We start from the raw sequence: 16061 nt of genomic DNA, 5'->3' as shown, positions 1-16061 counted from the left end.
ACCGAGCAGGGGCGGATCCAGGATTTTTCTGAGAGAGGGGTCCGCGGCTTTGGCGAGCATGGTAGATACACAGTCTAGGTCCATTAAACACCATGTGACGACAGAAATTGAGGAGGGATTCAGGTCATCCTGAGCCCCCCTCTAGATCCGCCCCTGCAACCGAGAAGAGTGCCAGCGCTATTGTGATTTACATTTAACCACCCCTAACTTCCGATACATCCCCTCTATTGGTCAAATTTAATTCGTTTTAATTTCGCGCGACTAATCTCGTAATTTAAATTTGATAACTCCATTAACAACGCTGATACCTTTACGCTAACATTGTTTTCTGATTTTTTTTTCCTTCCTAGTTCTAACTTTTCTCTTCCAAGCCACGTTCGCCCGGTTACAATATTTTTCATTCTTTATCTTCTTTTATTTTATTTTTTTCTTTTCCCGCAGCAGTCGCCTCCCTTGCGGTACTCTGCATCTGTTACACCAAACCTGAGAGATAATTTCGACTGCCACTAACAAGGTAGAATTTTTGTTGTTTCTTTATTACTTTTCCGATATGTATCCCCACTGCTTCTTCGAACGTTATGTTGCTTAGCCTAAAATATGTCTGAAAATAATGCTACAAGTATACACGGCTATCTTACACTCGAAAATTACATGTCCTAGCATCTCTATTTGAGGGCGAAGCGCACAGTGTCTTTTTCTCTTGTTTTCATCCCCACGGGTCTAACGTTTGCCTTGTGTTGTTTTGTTTGTCTAATGACCTGCAGGCAATTTGCGCTACGACTGTTGATCCAATACAGCCTGCTATACGCTGGCCAGTATCGATTTGCATAGAAGTCCTAATATAGTGGGTATATATTTGCCCGTGTCCGATATCCATCTTGTACGTGACAGGAAGGAGGCAAATGCGTGTACTTATTGATTGTTCGTGCAGAATTGTTACATGCTACGGCTTGCAAAGTGTGGAGAATCCCATGCCCGCTATGGAGTAACGGTCCGTTTCAGCGTAGAACTCGTGTTTCGTCTTGTGATTCGAGAAACTGTATAGGATTTGTCCCGTTGCTCGCGTGCGTACCACCACATCCTCACCCCACTTTCACCTACATCACATGACAGTCGCGCAACCGAACTCTTTTTGCTCGCAATCTAAGATAGGGAATTACAAAGCTGACAGCTCACAAGGTCACAAGAAGAAGATGAGCGTCGCATAAACATTTAATATTATATGATACAAGAGCACTTTCCTTCTTCTAAGGTACTATATACGGCAACATGGTTGATTGGCGGGATAGGACTGATGAGTTTGAGTTTGATTATAGAAGAAAAAAACGGAATGTATTGAATTCGTCACCTGACGAATTCTGCTACTCCCACAAAGGAAAGGAAATGAATGAAATGAGAAAGAAAACTGAAAAGATGAAAAGGTAAAAATAGAAAGACGTCACCCCTCCCAGTCACCGAACTGTACGTGCACATGCGCAGCTACATCCCCTAGAAGTGAACTGAATTGCGAGAAACTAACAGGAATGGGGAACTCGACGACACATGCCTAGAATGCGGTCCTAAAATACAGATTCCATATCACTGCTCACTATGAAGTTGACAAGCGCTGATAACGCCGCGTCTCTCTTCTTGGGTTCCCATACACCCAGCACCTTGACCATATCGAAGGCTCTATTGTCCAAGCGGGCTAGAGCAGACTTCAATGTTTCTCTTTGGGATGTATATCTTGTGCAGTGCGTAATGATGTGTTCCGTGTTTTCCACAGATGCACACACTGGACAGTTTGCTGAACTAGCACTGCCGACTTTTATGGGAACGGCATACAAATTCCGCCTGCAATAGCCGGTATTACTGCATCGAAAATTTTAAAACTGCACCAACAATATTTGGCGACACAAACCTGTTCTACGTATAAGAATTTTCTCGAGAATTGATTGTATATGTTCGCAACTTTTTTCGTGTACGTTACGCCGACAGACATACATCGCACGTTTGTGTCATAAGAGCCCGTACGACGAAGAGTGAGCACTGACCCCAAGAGCATGCCGTATAGTATATCCGCTGAGACGCAAGGAAATTAGTTGGGCGAGCGTCAGTCAGTCAGCGTTCCATAAGTGCTGTCAGGCCGAAGAGAGGGAGTCAGAGTGTTGGTCCATTAGGAGACAGGAAGGTCGGGGGACAATGTGTGCTTAATGAACCGTCGCCACACAGTCACGGCGAGTCATCACCTCCCATTGACACTGTCGTCCAGTGATGGTTCAATGCGGATATGCGCCTTTCCCACACTTTCGAATTCTCCAAGCTGCAATCCTATTGAGGCAAACCTAGAATAATAGTGCAGATAGTCGCTGCGACTGATAAGGGTAAGATAGCGCGTGTCATCGCTGAAGGAGCTTGTAGCAGTCTTGGGACGTAATACCCCTGTCACGCGGACAGTACGTCCTCTATGAGCATTGAAACGAATGGCCATTGAACATACACGAAGCGCCACCAAGCATGTAACGTAGCAACTTCTCAAAGAACATCGGATCCCTGACAGGTCGACACGTTAAACGCTCGGTGGCGCTACGTGCATGTTCAATGGCCATTGGTTTTAATTAATGCTCATTGAGGACGGCCCATGTGACGATGGTATTACTTAGTTACAAGTAGCTACTTACCTGCCAAATAAAATAAAAGTGACTGTGATTAATAACTCTTTCTCAGATAACAACTTTCATGTTGAATACCAGCTGCGCTCTTCTAAAGAGTTATTAATTACAGTTACTCTTTAATGGATCGGTACGAGATCGCTTGTAACAGATTTTTTCCCACGACTGGGCTTTAGAATAACAGACGCAATCTCCTTAAACGGAAGCACCTTTCGTTTATTGCAGCGCCATCACGCGGTAGTCGCAGCACTTAATTTCACGTACCCTCATTCCTTAACCCAGACAGTACAACTTTAGGTTAGGTTGCACTGCTGAATTTTGTTACACGCTGCGTGCTTCTTCCGCTATTTTCGTTTTCCTCGAGCTGTCTCGCAACTTTCTGCGACGAGAGTTCACTTTGGGGCGAGTTTTTGGTATCAACGCGATTTTGGAAGAATAGCGAAACCCAAACTGCGGCTTGGCTCATGAACAGCGTTGACGACGCTGCTTCTTGTTTACACAAAGCGCTTGACTTCACTATTATGAATGTCAGAAGAAAAAGCATAGCTTTCGCGTTTCTCGCTAGAAAACGCATTCGACAGAATTTTCGGATAATCGGACAAAGAGGCGTGAAGCGAAAAGCAATCTCCAATTATATAACTCCTATAGCGCGTGCGACTCCAGAACCCATCCATTGCTATTCCATCACTGCGCCCATTTGTCGCTTCCGAGAAGCAAGCCGAATAATAAGCAGTCACCAGTTGTGAAAGTCTCGACACGCAGTCATTTTCACATATGCATGGCTTTTCTTTCCAACGCCGCATTTTTTTTACTCAGTGGTTTCATCACCATTTAATAACGAACGCTTTTAAATCTCACCTCTCTTCCATATATCACGTGCTTCCCTAAATCCCTACACGAAGATCGCCGTCCATTGTTTCGAGTGCACACGGGGGGTATGACGTCACAAAAGTAACGGTACAGCACGCAGATCGGGGTTGTGCGCCATGATATCGCGTTCATCGAGGCCTCCACGTTTCGTTCGCTGTTTTTTTTTTTTTTTTTTTACGTTATTGTTGAGGAGCAGAGATAGCACCATATTATTAAATGGCTTACTGTACATAGCATTAAGAGGGGAGATTCTGGAGCCAGCGCGCAGCTACAAGGAGTTCACCTGGAATCGCAAATTGTTCACTTGTAGGTACTCGTACATCAGTTGATTGGGTACTGCGTGTTTTAGTTGGGTACCTATGGTACTTGTCCAGGTGGTCGATCTGGATCGTGGACGTAATCGCAGTACAGTATTTTTTTCTTCTATCCATCATCATCATCATCAAACAGTTTTAACTAGAGATGTGCCAACCGAATCCGCGAATCCTAGGCAGGGATTCGAGGTTCGCGAATCCGCATCCCATTGCCCAAAACGGCGAATCGAATCTTTCGAATCCACCAACCACGTTTGTTTGTTGGTTTTTCAAATGAGCGCCTCTGGAGTCGCCGAAAGCCTCATTTGCCGACAGGTGTTTTCTTGTTTGTTTGTTGACATTGCTCTGAACTGAAAGAGTTGTTGATGATGATGATGATGAGTCGTTTTTTCTAGCGCATTGACAACTGCGGTCATAATGCGCCCCAACAATGATAACAATGGCTAAAACTGTTAGATTACAACTTTAAAAGTAACCTGTTTTTGCTTTTACTTGTTGCTTAGTTTTATGGAAATAATTCAGACTCGAGAATATGTACATTTCTTGTAGTCGACGAAAAACATGTTAAATAAATTACATTTAACGAGACTATATATGGGTATATTTTCTCCTGAAACTGAAGCATTTTTTAATTTGGTTTTCATCAAGCCAAGGTATCATATTCTGCTTCAAAACATTTTTCACTAGATGTGCTGTTTTTTTTTTTTGTTTTTTTTTCTGGCTTCTTAAACTCTTTTTAAAGAAAGGATTCGAAAGATTCGTAAGATTCGTGGATTCGTAGAACCTTCCTTGGATTCGGATTCGGATTCGAAAAATTTTGGATTCGTCCCATCTCTAGTTTTAACCTAATACCGTACTGAACAGACAACAGCTTTTCTTAGGCCTGTGTGGAAGCTGCCCTCGTAGTCCTTGTCGTACGTGCATTAACGGAAAAAAAAAAGAAAGAAAGGAAGCCTATATGAGTTGCATGGCGCGAATTGCTTAGGCACTCGTCGTCAGTGGCTGACGTTAAACGTGGTGCGCTGTGTGCTGGATATCTCAGGGCTGTTCGAAGAATCGTGAGGCCAGGTGCATAAAAAGAATCCAGTGACCGAGCGTTCATAATCATAGTTGTCTCGGAACGTAAAGCCAGGAATTATCGTCATTATATGAATACGCATCCTCTCTTTCCTCAAAGGTAAAGATAAGGAACGCGCCTATAGTAAGCAAACAATAAGAGCTGATCAACGTTTCGGCTCCAACATTTCAACACAAACATATTCGTGGGACAATAGGAAGTTTTAGCACAGGGTACCCAATCATTTTGGGGCCCCCCAAAAAAATAGCGCCACTGCTGATGCCCTGAACCCAAACCGCAGTTTGGGTTTTGGGTGTGCAAGCTGTTTTTCGAAAATAGTGTGGGGCTTCAACGCTGGATTGCGTCGCTCTCGTGTCTGACGAGATTCCCTGGTAGGTGTGTCGTCTGCAAATTGCCTAAAACATTGGCAGCAATTCGCCGTTGCAAGCGAAGAACGCGAGCGCACCGCTATGCATTTCGCTATTCCCATTATTCTTATCTACATCATATTCTATAATCCATGCGCAAAGAGAAGCCGCTGCGTGCATTCTAGCGCTTACGGTTTGAGTCCCCTATTCTCACGCACAATATATTTAAAAAGTATCTAATGTTTCGTGCCGTACAGCAATAAAATAAATTTTGCCGAAACTACCTGCATACCATTCGAAAATATGACAATGAGGCAAGAGAACGATGTTCCACGGGCGCACGGAATAATTTGTCTAAGAGGCCATTCCGAATACGTTATACATATCGCTCCGGTATGTTGGCGCCGCAAAAGAAAAAAAAAAAGAAAAAAAGAAAAAAAAGTTCTATGGGTACACGTTTACCTGCAACGTACCGGAGCACTTTTAAATATGAACCATCTCTCCTTCAGTCTCCCCCGTGCTTGCCTCCACCGTTATCACACAAGCATCAGTCGATGACGAAGGAGAGTCCGTTATTGTCCCAGGGATAGCCATCCTCCGGGGAAATCCTCAACTCGGCTTCGATTCGAGGAAATGGATGCACGTGATGTCATTACGCTCCCCCTGCTGTTTCATGTATATTATGCCGCATTTCTGAAAGACTACGTACTGTGTCTCAAAGTACGTGCCCCGTGCAGACATCATTCCATGAGCCTTTATGGGGGAAGTTTCGAACGTATACGTTATCTTTATTCTTCGTAAAATTTTCCCATTCGTGGCTCATCTCTATATGCTTACGAAATTAAATTGGTACACTGCTGGGTGGAAGTGTTTGGCGAAAAGGTAAACCAAAATCTGTCTGTGTTGTTACTCTCTGTTTTGTTTGTACGAGAGAACGCCGTTGGTTTGCAGATGAAGATCTAGTAGTCTCGCCATCACCAATGAAGTTTCGGTACACCTACGTCTCTACATTTTTTATGCTGTAGGGCTTCAGCGACCCCAGAACACATTTCCTATATACCCCCCCCCCCCCCCCCCCCGACAAAACTGAGCTTGCTCTCATTGCTCTCATCGTCTCCGCAAACGATTTGTACAATCATCGCAAGAGGTCTTTTGAGGAGACCAATGCCTTTCCGCGGTGTCGCGTTTCTTGAGAGGGAGAAGGAAATCTTGCATTGTAGTTTCTTTCGTTCCTGAATCACGAACGACGCAACGGATGAATTCTGTTCCTTTTGTGTTGGTGTCAAGGTAACAGCATCTTTCATTTCGCGAGGTGAAATTGTGTGAACATACGCTTTGAAACATATGTTTAGCCACAGTTGCTTCGCGGCGCTACCAAGGGAAAAAAACATGTTTGTTGTTGTTCTTCACTGGATATATTGTAAAGGATGTATACAACAACGAAAGGAATAAGTGTGTACCAAATAAGCGAGATCGCGTGAGCAAAATCTGTTATTCAGATTTCTTACCCCGTTAAGTTAACCCGCATCAAGGAATGGGAAAACTCAAGCGCAATAAACTCGGAAAGGCACTAAAAAGTTCCAGCCTTTCTTCGTATTGTCTTCTGCTCACGCTGCGGTGTTTCCGGAAGCAACGCGATGCAGGCTAGAAATTCAACAGCAAGGACTTGCGTATGTTCCATCACTTATTGGAACACATATTACGGGTGGCGCACTGATATGACGTGGGACGCATACACGCTGCCTCCGTTGTCCAGTCTGCGTGGAAGAGAAAAACTCTCGTCTGCAACACGACTTCCTTCTTTTCTATTAGGCCTAGAAAACAAACAGTGCTTTTGTCAGACGCCAGTCATAACCCGACCGGGTTCGCGCTATTTTTCCCACCCTCTTTCAGCATGGTTTCATTTTATAACTTTCTCTCTCTTTCGTTTTGCATTTCTCGCAGCGGGGGGACACTACCCAATTTGCATTGTGATCATTTCGCGCGCTCGCATTCGAGCATCGCATACTGAGTATGGCGTCAGTCAACATTGGACTCTCCCCCACCGCATAGGAGGGTGACTTTGATGGAAGTAACCGAGGAAGAAAGGAACGAGAGGTCGCATAAGGACGTCAATGTGTTTCCCTCCAATAAGAGGTTAGGGGTTCTCTAACATAGTGACGTCAGCCTCTGACTCACCCCTCGAGAACGGTTGAAGCGCGGGGTTTGAGCTCCATGGAGAGCGCCAGTGTGGACTTTGGAGTCGGATTTCAAAGGATAAACTGCGTGTCGGGGGTCTATGCTGGCTGCGCAGAAAGTGAGTAAGTGAGTCCTTTCTGAACGATGTACCTGCAATGCACCTGTGGCTAATGTACAGCGTAGCACTGAATAGGAAGCATCTCTTTGACAACGTCTAAAAGGGCTTTTAAAATTCAAAGAAAGCTATCGACCGCTTAACAAAGATATATAGGGAATGCGATATCTTTGAAGCCTATACGCCAGGTGTCAATATATAGTACCAGGTATTAGTAGCATAGAGGGCGCACTAATGGTACCCCATACGACGCGCAACACACAATGTGCCCCAAACCCGACTTAACCCGAGTTCAACTTTGTAGGCTGCCTTGCTGTACTTCGTAGAACGGCCAACGTATTTCCGCTAAGACCGCAACATTGTGATATAGGTACTTTCTTTATTTCCTTCCTATTTTCTTCACGCGTGCAGATATAGTCACTCATTCCACATATATCGTACGCTTCAAATTCAACGTTGGCATGCCAGCTTGGTCCCGATTAGCGTATAGAACAGGTTCTTGGTATGCATTGGGCGAAGCGAGCTGAAATAAAGCTTGCATTTTACCAGTGTTGTGCATATCGCCGCTACCGTATTCGCTACCGTTTTTCAGTTGCAGAGTAGCGACTCCGTCATATTTTAAACTCGTTTGAAATTTGGGTAGCAGCGACCATTTTCTTTGCTATCCCTACTTTCATGAAATGGAAAACGTGGGACACAGAGAAAAAGCGAGACCTCGGCGAAGCGTTTTCTTCTTCTCTTCTCTTTTCTTTCCTTTTGTTCGCCTGAGAGCCATGCGAACATGCCTGGCAATCCTCTTCGATTTCTATTATACTCGTAAGCTAAGCTCCATAGGGTATATGATCAGGAATGACGCTATTATTTGCTAACATTTCAGGGCCTATCGGATTGCGTGTCTGTGCTTTTCTCTGTACTTCTGTATATTTTCTTCTAGTCATCACACAGTATGGACTATGAAGCTATAGTTTTTGTAATGCGATGAGTTGGAAAGCCATTGTGAGCTCCTTGATGTCACATTTCAGATTGTGTTTTGCGATATTATTGTTCGGGGTACGTAAAAACGAAATGTGGTATCGTGTGGAACATGAACACCAAAATGCATCTGGAACACAGCGCAATACCTCCGTGATCGTCTCACCCCAAGCTACAACCCGGTGCGAAGCGCCAGTGTACCAATGCGCATTACGTACGTGCACAGTGTACCAGCGCCGGTTGAACTTGCATTAAATTATGTCTTAGATATGCATAATCTTAACTTGAAGCACATGAGATAATCAACTTTCGCGGCATGATATGGTATATTTTATGCTGCATACCGACCACACGGACGGTGCATAAATACAACACAGTCTGTAGATAGACTGGGAAACGATACGCTCAATGAAAAAAAAAAAAAAGAACGTTACGGTAGCGGAAAAGTAACGGAAGAGTATTTGCGTTACTTCTATTTATTAGCGGCAACGGTATTGAGTTCCTTTTTTCAACATTTGTAACGGCGCTAGTATTGCGCTACTTTTGAGTGGAATAACGGGTATTCTCCGTGGCTTAGTTTTGGTAGCGGGTACAACACAGTACTTTACGCATAATTCACTGCACCGTCATTTTGAGAACCACCAGGAAAACAAGCAGAGAATCTCTCGCTCGGAAAAACACCATGTGATGGACTGTGGTTATATTGCTGAATGCTGAGTGAATTCACTGTCCGCTTTTTATTGCTTTCCGCCACCGAGGAAACATAGAGAAGAGAACTCGCCATGGTGGGGGCGCGTCCGCTAACACAGAACGCGAGAACGAAAGGTATGGCACAAAGACAACAACATCAACAACATGGGTGAACCGTTCTAGAAGAGAGCACGAATTCTCTCGGTCTTTTGGAAGAAGCGAAAAAGGTTGTCGAAATTGGGCTCGTTAGTCTTGCTGCCGTATAGTCTGTTGGGAACTGCTTGATTTGAGTGCCAGGCGCTAGCCTCCGCTCAGGTCATTAGATGTCGCTCGCAACTTCGTCTTGCTTTGTCGGTTTTTTCCTCTTTTTCTTCTTTTCTTTTTTTCTTTTCTTTTTTACGCGCACGGCGGTGCATCATTTGCCGCTTCGCGAATGGAGAAAAGAGTTGGAGTGAATGGATTTCGCACAGGCTGTATGGAAGAGAAAACAGGTGCTTTCACGGATTTCGCAGCCAGACAAAATGTACTAAGGCGTGGGCGGAAAAGGAAAGCAACGTCATTTTCGTGGACGGAAGGTGATTTTACGAAAATGTTCTGCGTCGGCAATTGCCCAGAACGAGTTCTCACTTTTGCTGTGCGCAGGGTGCCGGTGTTCTGTCTTCCATTGCGTTTCGTTCAGGGTTGTCCGAATTATCTCAAGATGTTCCTCGAGATCTCAGATTTTTCCTTAAATCCCGCGTTAGCGCCGGGAAGCAGCTGTGGATATGAGCGTAGTACACAGACGTGGACAGATGGAGAGAGGACAGCCCGAAGGAGTGGGGGACAGGGGAGTTGGTATTGAAGTACGCCATTGAAGTACGACCCTCGTTTTGCGAGGGAAACGCGCTGTCCTACTGTTACAGGAAAATCTGTCCTGTAGACCGCGCAGAACCCAACGCTACCTCCAAGAACCACCACGAGAAATGCAACGAGCTAACGGAGGCGTTTGCTTCAGCCACGAAGGAAGGAATGAGAGGAGGTGCCATCTTAATACCTCCTCTCACTCTTTCGCCACATGGACACGTAAAGAATGCTTCCTCCAGGGTGTCGGAGCGAATCGAAAACCGGAACCGAAAATCGAAAAAAAAAAACGCTATTTTGGTGCGAACCGGAACGGAATCGAAACCGTATACGTTTTTTTTTCGCTCAGGAGGGAAGCCGAAAAATTTATTTAACGGTTTTCGGTCCAAGAAAAAGCTTCGCCGGTTTGGACTACGAGTAGGCGAATGAAACTGTCGTAGTGTGTTCTGAAGTCATGTCAGGGATACTTTACGAGGATTACGGTAACTGTGCAATGTATGTCGGTAGACTATGACCCTTAGGCTCCCTTTGTAACGTTTTATCGTTCGCGCACATAGACTTAGACGTACATGTGACCGGTTGTGACTCCCTACCAATGTGCGACCCAAGGGTGCTGCGAAACGGCTTCTCTATCGGTAATCTCACGCAACGTGTCCCTTGTTTGAGAGCAGCGAAGTTGAGTACATGTACGTATCCGCGAGGCATGCGCGTGCGAAGTGCCGCCTCTTTTGTGGACAGGACACGAAGAAAAGAAAGTGGAGCCGTCGAGCGCGTTTGTGAATGACGGTGTTCCTCAATTTGCGTCGTACTCGTGCGGTAGTGCTTGCTGGTGAGCAAGCAGCAACAGGCGTTCGGATAGGACGCGATCGCACCAATCCTGCAAGAAATCCAGTACTTTACGTATGACATCACGACAAACAAGTCCGTCTGTATCATGCGCTTCAAGAAAAGAGAAAGCCTATTTGAACAGACAGTCACCTACAGGAACCAGGAGCTACCAATTTCACAGCTACCTATTAATATTAAATACGATGTATGCATATAAACGGGTTTACATTTTGCAGCATTGATTTTTTTTTTTTTTTCTGGGAATGAATATGTCCACCAGAAGCGGAACCGGTTAAAACCGGTATGAACCTTTATGTTTTTGCTCCGGAGCAGAACCGGTACTGGACCGTTTATGATAGAACCGGAACGCAAAACGTTTCGGTTCGACACCCTGGCTTCCTCACTATGCTGATCGGCTCTCCCCGCTGTACGTTATCTGTGGCTCACTATGCCGATCGGGATAGTGAGGACGCACCTTAAAGTCGTGATGTCGTCTGCTTCAGTCAATCACCGAAAACGCTACAAGCGGCTTCCCATGTGACTGACAGCGGCTCGTCTCCATGGATACGGCCACCGAAAGCACGATTGCGATTGACAGGCACTTAATCACTACGTCACATCAATGAGTAAGCATAAGCAGCTTTCTTGTTTTAGGTGACGCTGGTTCAACAACGAACAGGGAAGCTGAAATTGGGTGCCAGCCGTATAATGTAGCCGCTAGTCTCTCTCTTTCTCGCTCTCCTCTTCTCCTTTCTTTTTTTTTTTTTTTTTGTTCAGTTATATGGACGATCCTCTGTTTACAAACATGTGACGTCACGAGAAGACCGGTTCGAGGTTATATTTTGCTGTGGTGTGCAAGAAGCGGGAAAAATGCGTCGGCTTGGGCCACCCAGCATGCTTTGCGCGGTGAATCAATGAAGTAGTACAACAGAGGTATGGACATCGATGTATATGGCAGTTGATGGCAGTTGCGAACGCTGTGCCTCTTGGTTCTGCCTTTCGCCGCAGGATTGCGTGCAGCCGCGGTGACATGAATGCGACAGGCGTATCGTATCGAGTTATCGCACCTCCTCGCACCTATCCCGACCAGCGGATTGGTTGACGTGGCCCCGTCGGAGAGGACTTGTTGCGATAATTCGATACGATATGCTTTTGTCGCTTGTAAACGCAGTGATACACTGCATACGCAGCTTTATTACGGATCATCGAGTGACTTCAGAGATTCTTTTATCAGTTTTACTACTCGTGTCTTCTTTCATAGCCCTCTCTCTCTTCAATGTCAACGATAGTCGCGGCCACTCAACATGATATGTTTCAACCAATATTACGAAAAAGTGGCGTCGTGTCTACTCGACGCGCATTTCCTGACGCGAAGCCTACGTTAAACTCGACTGCGGCCCAACAAAAGCAAACACGGATTGACACGCCAAAAGCACGCCTAACGAGAGAGAAACGACGCGAGCGGAGACAGCTCAGCAGGTTGACGCAAAAACGCTATAAGCGTCCAACCAGTTTCTGCGCTTCACTGTTTTCTTAAGTGACTTTCCCGGCGCTTATAAGCATGTTTATTCCGCTCACCCACGACGCCAAGGAACATTTTTGTTCTTCTCGACACCAGAGGGGTTGGCGAGAGCTCCATAATGATGGAGTGCGTGCGGTTATTGCGTGCTGTTTTATCGACGTCACTGTGATTGATTGATAGCGGCTTGACAGCGCTGATTTCTTTCACGACGCGTGAATCTGAGTGTAAATTTGCCATTTGGTGAGGTCACCTATATGGACAGCTTGTGTTCTTACGTGTGCCATAGCAGCCTGAACGGTACACTCTTAAAAGGTAACTTTACCGCATAGCACGCTCCTAGCAACCATCATCCAGAATGGCATCGTTCTCTCCTCTGGTTCGTTGAAAATTGGAGGCGTACGTCTTTTTGTGACACAGTTCTGTGTTAAGAGTTTACGATCAAAAGGGATGTGGTACTCGAAAGCGTAGAAAGATTTTGTAGGTATGCGGATGTACCTTTATATGCACTCTTAAAACAACTTCATCGCATAGCACACTAATTTTTTGTTTATCTGTTACTGCACGGGAAATCCAGGATGCGCAGCGTACAAGCCTAATGAGAATTTTCCTTCGGTGTCGTGTTTTTAATGTTCCAAGCTCACTGAGTCCCCTGGCCCGTGTGCAGCGTCTTTATAATAATGAAATTTGTGACATTGATGTTTTTGATTGTACAATGTTTAACTATTTAATTTTCCACTGTTTTGTACTAACCATTGTACCATATTAGAAGGCCATCGCGCTGCTTATGGACAAGGAAATAAAGCTAAAACGAGGAAAGACACAAATACCAATTCCAACAGCTTTCAGCTGACATCGATTGCTTCAAATTTTGATATTTGTCTATACTCGTTATGTATTTACAGAGTTAGCTTCTTCCCACAAACCGTCGTTGAATGGAACCACTCGCCGGCACATGTTGTTAATGTTGACACTGTGGAGACTTTTGTGCATGCTCTGAAGTTATTGTAACCTACTCGTCACTGCCGCAGGAGTATACCGTGTGTCTCAGTTAAATCCCCGGGCTAAATAATTCGCGAAAGGGTGCACCAATCGACGAACTTTCTTTTTTACAAGTATCTTTCCGATACCACCTACAAGCTGCGCACCGCGTGAATGAGTGGGAGGCGCTCATTATTTAAATAAAAATTCAAACGAGTTTCGTAAAAAAACACAACTTCTAAAGCAGGGCGCCGTCGGCATTAAAATGGGTACTACGCCTTTTTGGGACTTCAGTGGACCCCTTTTAGAGAAAAATCTGCCACCGAAGCGGATCATCAAGCGGAAGGACGCTCTTCCACTCCCTTATCCACCAATGAATTATGACTTTACACCAATGAATTACGTCCTTTTGCGCTTCACCGCGACCAGCCGCGACAAAATATGTAAATCGAAATCAATTAAATACTGCCACAAATGACCCGCTTCAGTAGCAGATTTTTCTCTAAAAGGCGTCCACTGAAGGTCCCAAAAGGGGTAGTAGCCACTTTACTGCCGACAGCGCCCTGCTTTAGAAGTTGTTTTTTTACGAAACTCATTTGAATTTTTATTTAAATAATGAGCGCCTCCCACACATTCACACGGTGCGCAGCTTTTGGTTGGCCTTCAGGATGTGACGTGGTGAGGTCGTGCGTCAGAGTATGCCACCACCAATGTGTAAATTGACTCCTATAGAGCTCTCAACAAACCGTGTACGAGATGAGTGTGGTCCCCCTCGGACCTCGCTTGGCCTCACTTTGGCTTCTCACTAAAAGGGGCGAATGCATGCTTACAATATACGAAGAATCCAATCCCTCTCACTCTTGTGGCGTCGTATCGCCCAAGACGCAATCATCTTGGGCTTGGCGTCCGAAAGGGCACAGCATCGCATTACATTTTGTCTCGCAGACGACGCACTAATACTGGAAGAAATCGCATTGCTATTCATCCAACTGTTCTTTTGAATTCCCTCGTTCTTATTTTTTCTCCTTCCTCGTTCTCTAATGTCGTTGGGAAGCTACATCCACAGGGGAAAGGAGGAGGAAAACGAACGCGCAAAAGTCTCATAAGAGAAGGAATTCAGAAGGAACGGAGAAAAGTTAATCAAAGGAGATCTCGGGTGATCCGTTCTGTGTCTTCCGGAAGGAAGTAGAACGATATTGGCTCGTCTTATTGCGACTTCCGCTTTCGCCAAGAGATGCGGTGTAGAGGTGTAACGGAAAAGTGGAGAGGGTGGTTGGTTATCACATTGCGCACTGTGACCAGCCTGTGGTTGCGGAAATTATGTTGGAATGAGAACCTGAGTTTTTTTAATGGGTTCCCTAAGTTGCTTCGTTAAATTGACAAGAGGTATGCTAAATTGAGACGCGCAGGTATTTTTGTAGCCCAAACGATGGTGGACATGCGGTAGAAGTGTTAACACCCAATACGTCTACCACTTATCTGGCACTCGCCGTTCCCAGCGAAGATGTTCGTTTTTTATATACAGTGTTAGCGCCGCGGAGCAACTGTGGCTATGAGAGGCGTACAGACGTGGACAGATGGTGTGAGGACAGCAGGAAGAAGTGGGATAAATGATACGGATAAATGAAATTTGAGGCCAGGGGAGTCATCGGTTGTCCATGTTTATTTCACAGGACATAGGAAACTGTCCATCGTCGTTTACGTAATATTACTGTAGACGTTCAGATCCTGTAAACTCCTACCTATGACGTTAACTTGAGAAACATCATTCTTCTGCTCAACCAATGCCAATGCTGTTCTCGGTGCACTTCGTGCCTCCTCAAGTGTCGCAACACGGGGTTCCCCCCAAACTGGGTATCCCGCGTCTTTATGAATGAGATCTCTTTCGACTTATGGCTGGGCAACAATGCGTAGAGGCCACCGATTGGTCTCCACAAACGATCTCCCACGATGATTGGACAAATCGTTTGAGGAGTCCAATGAGGGTCCGCTGCGCATTATCGGCCTCCTTGAGAAGAAGAGGAAGAGGGAAAGCTTAAATTTCTTTTGCTCATAAATAACGAACGACGCTACGGATGACTCCCGTTCCTTTTATGTTGGTGTCAAGGTAACGGCATCTTTCATTCCGCGAGGAGATATTTTTGCACTTTGACGCTCCATTAAGAGTGCGGGACAACTGAAATCACCTCCTGAGCTTCGTCGTAAGTTCGACTCTGTTTGCCTGCCCAAGTCACTTTGAACCGTGGTTCCTTTGAGATGGTTTACGAATCACTACGGTGGGTAAGAGTATTTGACGGTTATTACAACATTTCCATGCAGTTGCAACGAAGTCGGAAAGAAGTACGGAAACTTAAAATCAAAATTACAAATAACACAGCCAGCCGTCGCCTTTCCTCCGAAGTTCGGATAATATGCCAATGGTAGGAAGTAAATGTGCGAATATCCAGAAGAAAAAAAAAAAGGAAAAAAGCTCTTCCGAATTTGCCAAAAAATAAACTCCAAGGACCCGGAACACTATAGTCATCGTCGGAACATTGAACACGATTGAGTTCCCGGAAGCGACATCGAAGTTCTTGAAACGCCCCAATGGGCGCTATTGTCTGCTTTGGTCCGTTCCATCCTACCTCGTCGAGTCGTAATTGCCAGGTCTTTCCTACACGGCGGAAGATTGGGACAGT

General features: G+C 45.3%; 1 protein-coding gene across 3 annotated transcripts in view; it reads left to right on the top strand.

Moving 5' to 3' along the window:
• LOC135396387 (uncharacterized) overlaps positions 1 to 16061 on the top strand; it is an 85501-nt gene that overhangs the window by 30937 nt on the left and 38503 nt on the right. Inside the window, exon 1 of one of the 3 annotated variants that reach the window (XM_064627329.1) lies at positions 444 to 514. The exons of the other annotated variants lie outside the window; for them this stretch is intronic. The gene's annotated coding sequence lies outside the window, so the exon portion shown is untranslated. Of the gene's footprint in view, positions 1 to 443; positions 515 to 16061 lie in introns of those variants that run through there. 3 annotated transcript variants of the gene reach the window in all.

The sequence above is a fragment of the Ornithodoros turicata genome, chromosome 6 (genome assembly GCF_037126465.1).
Source record: "Ornithodoros turicata isolate Travis chromosome 6, ASM3712646v1, whole genome shotgun sequence".
In the NCBI taxonomy this organism is placed as follows: Eukaryota; Metazoa; Arthropoda; class Arachnida; order Ixodida; family Argasidae; genus Ornithodoros; species Ornithodoros turicata.
Note: the sequence above shows the minus strand (reverse complement) of the source record. Positions and strands in the feature narration are given on the sequence as shown.